General features: G+C 45.1%; 1 protein-coding gene across 1 annotated transcript in view; it reads right to left on the bottom strand.

The window, feature by feature from the left end:
* The window catches only part of LOC143301983 (solute carrier family 28 member 3-like), a 32626-nt gene extending 26303 nt beyond the window's left edge, over positions 1-6323 (bottom strand). Inside the window, exon 1 of the mRNA XM_076616490.1 lies at positions 6248-6323. The gene's annotated coding sequence lies outside the window, so the exon portion shown is untranslated. The remainder of the gene's footprint in view (positions 1-6247) is intronic.
* Positions 6324-8160: the final 1837 nt, after the last annotated feature.

Raw genomic sequence — 8160 nt, 5'->3', positions numbered from 1 at the left:
TCGCTGTTGGTAAGGTGACTGTGTGTGTGTGTGTGTTGTGCTCATGGAAGTGGGGGTTGTGTGGTTTCAGGGTTATGAATCTTTTTTCCTTTTCTTTGGAAATATTATTTGTTGCACAGACACCTAGAGTGGTTTAGCAGTTAAGTCCGTTAGGAACTGGGTGTATCGTGTCAGAAATCGTTGATGCTAACTTACGTCATATGCGTTGAGCATAACTGTTACGTTGGAAAGCGCAATATAAAGAAAGTATTATGACATTATTATCATTATTGTTGTTTTTGTTACATCATTAGTAGTAGTAGTAGTAGTAGTAGTAGTAGAAGTAGTAGTAGTAGCAAGACAAAACCATTTTCATCATGGGGATGCGCAATACAGAGAGTGAACAAAACAAAGGTATGACTCTAAAGAGCATGAACGAAACATCGTTTCCTTCGTGAGAGCGCTTAACACAAACGAGTCGATCATTGTTATTTATTCCGCAGACGAACTCCTGACGCGGAGACGATGGTCAATGTGATAAGTGCTCTTCCAAAACGTGACGCTCAATGCATCGTTCGTTCATACATTACATAATAGAGCTGCTGACAGTTTTCACTGATGTGATGGTAACCGGGATGATTTCTTGCGGATTTTGACTGATGATCGCCAAACACAGAATTTTGTTCACCACGTTTCGTGGGCGTACTGACTCACAATCTTAATTTAATGACATTACAAAACCTGATTTCATAATTATCCCATATACAAACGTATACATAATCATTTACTATGTAACCTTGTTTCAGTATTAGTTATATTTGACAAGTGTGTAAGTGTGCAAGACGCTCTTGAGTGTGTTACAACTCTTTCTGACAAATCGAACTGTGCCTAGTGTTGTGTTACCTAACTTAGGTTTTCGCACGCAGTCACACTGAAGAACCAGATATGCCGCCATGGAGGTTTCAGCTCAAGTCCCCTTTTATATCTGAATACCGATCGGGCCAACTGTGGATGGCGTACATTTAAGAATAAGGCGACTTGCCTTATGTCACATCCCCCTTTCTCGAGAATGATGGACAATCAAAATCAAGATTTAACTTTAACAAAAAAACACTAGTACGAACGAAATAAAATGAAACCGAAGTAAATCGAAAACGAATCGATAGCACACAAAGGTGCCGTCTCTTCTTTTGTCTTTTCTGAGTGGTCAGTCTTTAGACCCCACATGGCATCACCAATCAAGTCTTTGTGGGGCCTTCACAATGCGGCCTCTTCTGGTCATCTGGGCTGCTGGAACAGGGCTGCTCACAGGAGGTGCACCATGGGACGGACGTGGACTGGAAGCAGTAGCCCTGGGTACACCAGACACGGCCGGACTGGTGACAGCACTGGAAGCAGCAGCCCTCGGTACACCAGACGCAACTGGACTGGTGACAGCACTGGAAGCGGCAGCCCTCGGTACACCAGACGCAGCTGGACTGGTGACAGCACTGGAAGTGGCAGCCCTCGGTACACCAGACGCAGCTGGACTGGTGACAGCATCATCCCACGGAAAAGGACAAGAAGCCACCTCTGTGTGTGGCTTGGCAGAAAGCAGGGACGAGAGTGGTCTGGGGACAGGTTTGGGGATTTCAGGATTTGGGTCTCGAGGAACAAGGAAACGGCGATTGCGGCGTTGGGGTCCATGGGGTGTCTGGACCTTGTAGTCCCTGTTGGGAAGGGAGTGAATGATGGTCCCTGGAGTTTGGGCTGGATGTACCCAAACTGGCTGACCAGGATGTAGAACAGTTGCTGAACGGGCACGGTGAGCTCTATCAAAATTGTCTTTCTGCTTCTGCTTCTTGATTTTGTCTCTTTGTCTGAAGTCCCTCCACTTCTTCCCCTTCTCACGGGAGAGCTGCGAAGGTGCTGATGGGACAACAGTGCGGACTTTTCTGCCAAACAGCAGCTCGGCAGGACTCAGGCCCTGCTCCAATGGTGTGGACCGGTAAGCGAGGAGAGCCAGGTAGGGGTCTTCTGCCTTTGTAAGTAATGACTTCATGGTTTGGACCGCCCTCTCCGCTTCTCCATTACCCTGTGGGTAGTGGGGGCTGCTGGTAATGTGAGTGAACTCGTACTTCTGTGTGAATTCCTGGAACTGTCTGCATGCAAACTGGGGACCGTTATCGCTTACAACGATTTGTGGAATTCCATGGCGAGCAAAAATACTCTTAATGTGAGATATCACATGATTGGCTGTGGTGTTACTCAGTGTGACCACCTCAATGTAGCGTGAGTAGTAGTCAACAACCAGAAGATACTGCTGTCTTGAAATCTCAAACAAGTCCATGCCAACCTTTTGCCATGGGAATGCCGGTGTGGCAGTTGTGATGAGGGGTTCTGGTGGTACACGTCTCTCTTTGATGCAGATTGGGCACTTCTGGACCATGGACTCAATTTGGACTGATAGCCTGGGCCACCAAACACAGTCTCTGGCTAGTGCTCGACATTTACCGATGCCTTGGTGTCCAGTGTGCAGCTTCTCAAGGATGTCAGCTCGCAGGATTTCTGGAATTATCAGTCTGCTCCTGTAGAGAAGTATGCCCTCTTGCACTGTGATTTCTGAGCGGACAGACCAAAACACCTTCAACTCTGGATCATCTGGACTCGAACCTGGCCAGCCTTCCTGGACATATCGGTATAGCACCTGACAAACTCTGTCTCTCATACATTCATTTCGAATCTGTTCAAGTCGCCACTCTGATGCTGGCTGGTTCTGGATGACCTGATGTACGAAGAGATCATCCTCCTCTTCTTGCGTCTTCTCTTCTGGTTTTTGTTTTCCTGTTGGTGCACGTGACAGAGCGTCAGCTGTCACAAGGTTTTTTCCTCTTATATACTCGATGGAGTACGAGAACCGCATCAGACGCATTCTGAATCTCTGAATCCTGGGTGGCAGATCTTCCAGGCCTTTAGACTTCAGAAGGGCCAAAAGGGGCTTGTGATCTGTTTGGATAACTAAATCCTGCAGCCCTACAATGTAATCTGCAAATTTCTCACATGCCCAAGTCACAGCAAGGGCTTCACGTTCAACTTGCGCATACCTTCTTTCTGTGTCTGTCATGCTCCTGGATGCATAGAACACTGGTTTTAAGTGTCCATCTGACTGTTTCTGTGGGAGGACTGCACCAAGGCCAAATGAGGAGGCATCGGCTGAGACCACTGTTTTTCTGGTTGCATTGTAGTGTGCCAAGACTGGAGCTTCTGTCAACTGCTTCTTGACTTTTTGAAATGCTGCCTCCTGAGCTGTGGCCCAAGTCCACTCAACATCATTTTTCAGCAGATCTCTAAGGGCCTTGCTGTCATCTGCTAGGGTAGGTCCTGCAAATTTGGCAACATGATTGATGACTCCCAAAAGTCTCCTTACGTCTGACACATTCTGTGGCCTGGGAAAATCCTTGATTGCATCGATTTTTTCTGGATCCATGGCTATCCCATCCTTGGAGACAACATGCCCGAGGAATCTGATTTGGTCTTTGGCAAACTGGCACTTGTCTCCATTTAAGGTGACGCCTGCCCGTTGGAGGGTCTCCATCACCTTCTTCAAGTGGATGTCATGCTCTTGCTTTGACGACCCATAGATGAGGAGGTCATCAATGTCACAGATCACTCCATCGTGATTCTCTAACAACTGATTCATGCGTCGCTGGAACACCTCAGGCCCTGAACTTATTCCAAACGGCAACCTGGTATAGCAACACCTCCCATAGGGAGTAATGAATGTAGTCAGTTCTTGACTTTCTTCATCCAAGGGTATCTGGTGAAAACCAGAATTGCAGTCAAGTTTGGTAAACACGGTTGCGCCTGACAGTTGAGCCAAAAGTTCATCAGTTGTTGGCAAAGGATAGTTCTCTCTTCTAACTGATTCATTGAGTTTGCTCAGATCCACGCAGACTCGGACTCTCTCATTGCTCTTGGGGACAACTACTATAGGGGCACACCAGTCAGTTGGCTTGCTAATGCTGCGGATCACTCCCTGCTGTTCCAGCTGATCCAGCTCTACCTTGACCTTCTCTCTCAGAGATTGGGCTAAACGACGTGGAGCTGACACAGCATAGGGAGAACACTTGTCTCTGAGGCGGATTTTGTACGATTCCTGTAACTTGCCAAGACCTCTGAAGAGTTCAGGAAATTCTGCTATAAACTGTGTTTCCTCAGTTTCCTTCACCATGTTCACTCGCACAATCATATTCAGGGCAGTGATAGCAGGCCGACCTAGCAATGCTTCCTTGAGGCCACTAACGACGTACACTTCCTGAGTCGTCGTGTGGTTCTGGAAGGTTAACTGTGCTGTGAACTTGCCTAGGCAAGGGATCTGGACTCGGCTTGCACCAAACAGCTTCTTGTTTGATCTCTGTAGTGGTCTCTTGCCTTTTGGCACCATCGATGGTGGCACTACAGTGACATCTGCCCCTGTGTCCAGCTTGAACACGTTATCCATGCCTTCCAATCTAACCTTGGCTTTCCATGCATCTGATGTTGCCTTGTGATTGACTGAATCCAGGAAGACATCTTCTCTGCGTGCTTTGGAGTTCTCTTTAGGCCTAAAAAGACTTGCCACTGTTGCTTCTTCTGCTTCTTCCTCCAACCTCCTGACTGAATAAGGCAAAGAGCGACAAACTGCAGCATAATGACCAATCTTGGAACACTTCCTGCATGTGGCTGCTTTTGCAGGACAAGCATCTCTTCTATGTGGACCCCTTCCACACCATGAGCATGGCTTGCTTCCTCCTGATGATGTCCGTTTCCACGGTGGCATGCTCTGTTGTGGTCCTTGTTTGACTTTGTTTACTTCAACTACTTCTTCACTGCTAATACCTTCTCTAAATGTTCTGGACTGCATTGACCTTGCTCTAGCCTTGGACGTTTCTTGGGCTCTGCAAATTTCTACTGTTTGCTGAAGTGTAAGAGTCTTGTTTTGTAGCAGTTTCTCCCGTGTGTCATCGTCTATCACTCCTATAACAATTCGATCTCTGACCATCCTGTCAGGCTCCTTGAAATTGCATGTTTTTGTCAGTTTTTGCAGGGCTGCAACGTATGCATCAATAGACTCATCCTTTGATTGGTTTCTTGAGTGGAACTTGAAACTCTCATACACTTCATGAGTAGTTCCCAAGCAGAAGACATTGAATTTGTCAAGAACTGTCTCGATGTCTTTATTGTTTTCTCCCTCTGCAAACGGCAAGCCCTCATAGATTTCCTGTGCATCCTCTCCGATACATGCGAGCAGGACGGCACAGCGATACTCTGATGCTTCTTTGTCTAAACGAGTTGCAATTTCGTAATTCTGCCATTGTCGAAGAAATTTTCTCCAATTTGCTTCAATGTCCGAAGAAACATCTAATTTTGCTGGAACTGGAATATTTGCAGTAAAATGCTTCTGTTGTTGCTGTTCTGCTGCCATACTGAAGGTGCCTACTATCAGCATTAAATATTTTGACTAGTCCTGAGCACTGACGTGACGTACACAAAATGTCAAACTATGGTGTTACGGGAGGAACTTGTCAAAGGTCAAACGTCATTGTTTTTAGGCCGACACTGATGTCTGGATCTATTGAGCCACTGTGAATGTGAGTGTGACGTACATTAGCATATGTGCGACACATGAAAACTGATCTGTGTTCGAAGACGTGTGCAAAAAAAAGAGAAAAATTAGACCGTTACCTGTTTTCCACAGTTTTTAACCGTTCTCAACAAACAGTAGCCATCTTCTGACACCATGTTGTGTTACCTAACTTAGGTTTTCGCACGCAGTCACACTGAAGAACCAGATATGCCGCCATGGAGGTTTCAGCTCAAGTCCCCTTTTATATCTGAATACCGATCGGGCCAACTGTGGATGGCGTACATTTAAGAATAAGGCGACTTGCCTTATGTCACACCTAGGACCTATTCCCCGGAATGTGTCTTGAATACGTAACAACTTTGATCTTTCTTAAATGCAAAATGAAATGCATAATGCTCTTTGCCTCTGTCTCTGTCTCTCTCTGTGTGTCTGATATCATCACCATAGATGAACAGATTATACAGTGTGTGTGTGTGTATGTGTGTGTGTGTGTGTGTGTGTGTGTGTGTGTGTATGTGTGTGTGTGTGTGTGTGTGATATTTCTTGAATGCAAGATAAAATGCATAATGCTCTCTGTCTCTGTCTCTCTCTCTCTCTCTCTCTCTGTCTCTCTCTCTCTCTCAGTGTTATTCTCTTGCACACAGAAACGTCAGATTTCCTCACCTTCTTCTTCACAGTATTGTGCCGGAAAGCTCAACAGGAGTCCGGACAAAGACCCCACATTGTCTGCAATGCTGACAGGCAGAAACTAAATGCAGCACATATAATTATTTTCCCGGCAGGTGTGTTGAACATTTTCACGGATATGTCCTCATAGAATCCAGAAATTGTTCGCCCAGACATAGACGTAAATCTTTTCATGGAGGCAGACGACGTCTTTTGAAAGTGTTTAGTTTCAGTTTCAGTTTCAGTTTGGAGGAGGTGCCAAACGCCAAAACGCGCAGGTTGATTCATATGCTACACCACATCTGCTGTAAAAATAAATATAAAAAATCAATGGGAAGGTGGGAGGGGGAGGAAGCAAATGCCAGACCTTCGCATAAACAGAACGTGCTTGTCAGGCTTTGAAAGCCTACCGTAGTTTTATGTAAAACGTTAAGTAACACACACAAAAATATTGAAATACATACAGCAAATAAAGCCATTAAATTGGATACAAAACATATAAACAGCAATCATATCACCTTGTAATCTTTCCCATTTTGAAGATTTCCTTTCTTTCAAACACAGTCTCCTCCCTGCTTTGAACAAAAATTGCAAAGATTAAAATCTGTCTTCGGATTCCAATATTTTTTTGCTGATCTTGAAATTCGTCTCCAATCACACCCATATCGAAGTTACTGTACGCAATTCGCGCGGAGTATTGTGACGTCTACCAGTCTCAAGACTGTCCCGGATGCGCGCGCGCACGCACAGAGAGAGAGAGAGAGAGGGAGAGAGAGATTTGGATACGTTGATAGATAAACAGATACATAGATAGATACATCGAAGGTGTCTAGTCAAAAGAAAAAAGTGTGAAGCCCTGTTGTTGCTGTGTTCCTGTGATGGCGAATGAGTTGTAGGTTTGGGCAAAGACCCTATACCCTGTCAATTGGATCACTGGTTTGGCGGGAGATACGTTGTGGGTTATACCCATCGTCATGTCGACGTCATCATCACAATCACATGGAGCACAGCAGTGTACTAGTGGATTGTGTCACAGACATGTTTCATCCTCCTCCTCCTCCTCCTCATCATCATCATTTGCATTGTCACTGTTATCGTTATATCGCAATGACAGTAAGCAAGATGGTGCAGAAAATGCCGCATGCCACTGCAAGACAACACTAATTTATAATAATGATAATAAATGAATAAATTGATCAGTTAATTGATGATGATGAAGAAGAGGAGGAGGAGGAGGAAGAAGAAGAAGAAGAGCAACTGAGAAGAATCGTTATCATCAGTTTTCACTACGACTGTGACTGTGGTTGAAAGCAACAGCAATACAAGACCAAAAGTAGCACCACGAACTACAACAAGAGAGGTGGTAGACTATCAAAAAAGAAAAGAAAAAAAATCCTAGGTCCGTATTCTGTGTCCGTCAAGCATGGGCAGGATCTTTTCACGGAACACCCCCACCCCCACCCCACCCCCCCAAAAATAAAATAAAATAAAAATAAATAAATGAAATAAAATAAAATTTAAAAAACCGGCCATATACATAAAAATGCCCGCCAATGAAAACTAGGGGATAAAAACATCCACGAAGGCATAACATAGTTACATACATGCAGTTATTCCTTCTGAGATCCCGGAGTCATGGTAAACGGAAATTGAAAATTCCATGTTACGTCACACCTAGATGTGATGGCAAACAATGAAGTGGGAGATGTTTTCCTTGAATGCGGTATCACCAAAGGAAAACATGGGGGTGGGGGTGGGGGAAGACAAGATGACAGACTTCAGAAGAACAGTTAATGAAAGTCTATCCTCAGTGTCAGTTTACAAGACATCAATCCATCGAAACACACCATCTAACAGCACAAAAGGGTCCTTCCCTTGCTGTGGATAAAGTGGGTTGTGTGGTTCGTCCG

The sequence above is a fragment of the Babylonia areolata genome, chromosome 2, assembly GCF_041734735.1.
Source record: "Babylonia areolata isolate BAREFJ2019XMU chromosome 2, ASM4173473v1, whole genome shotgun sequence".
In the NCBI taxonomy this organism is placed as follows: domain Eukaryota; kingdom Metazoa; phylum Mollusca; class Gastropoda; order Neogastropoda; family Buccinidae; genus Babylonia; species Babylonia areolata.
The sequence above is the reverse complement of the archived record's forward strand: the minus strand, read 5'-3'. Positions and strand labels throughout refer to the sequence as shown.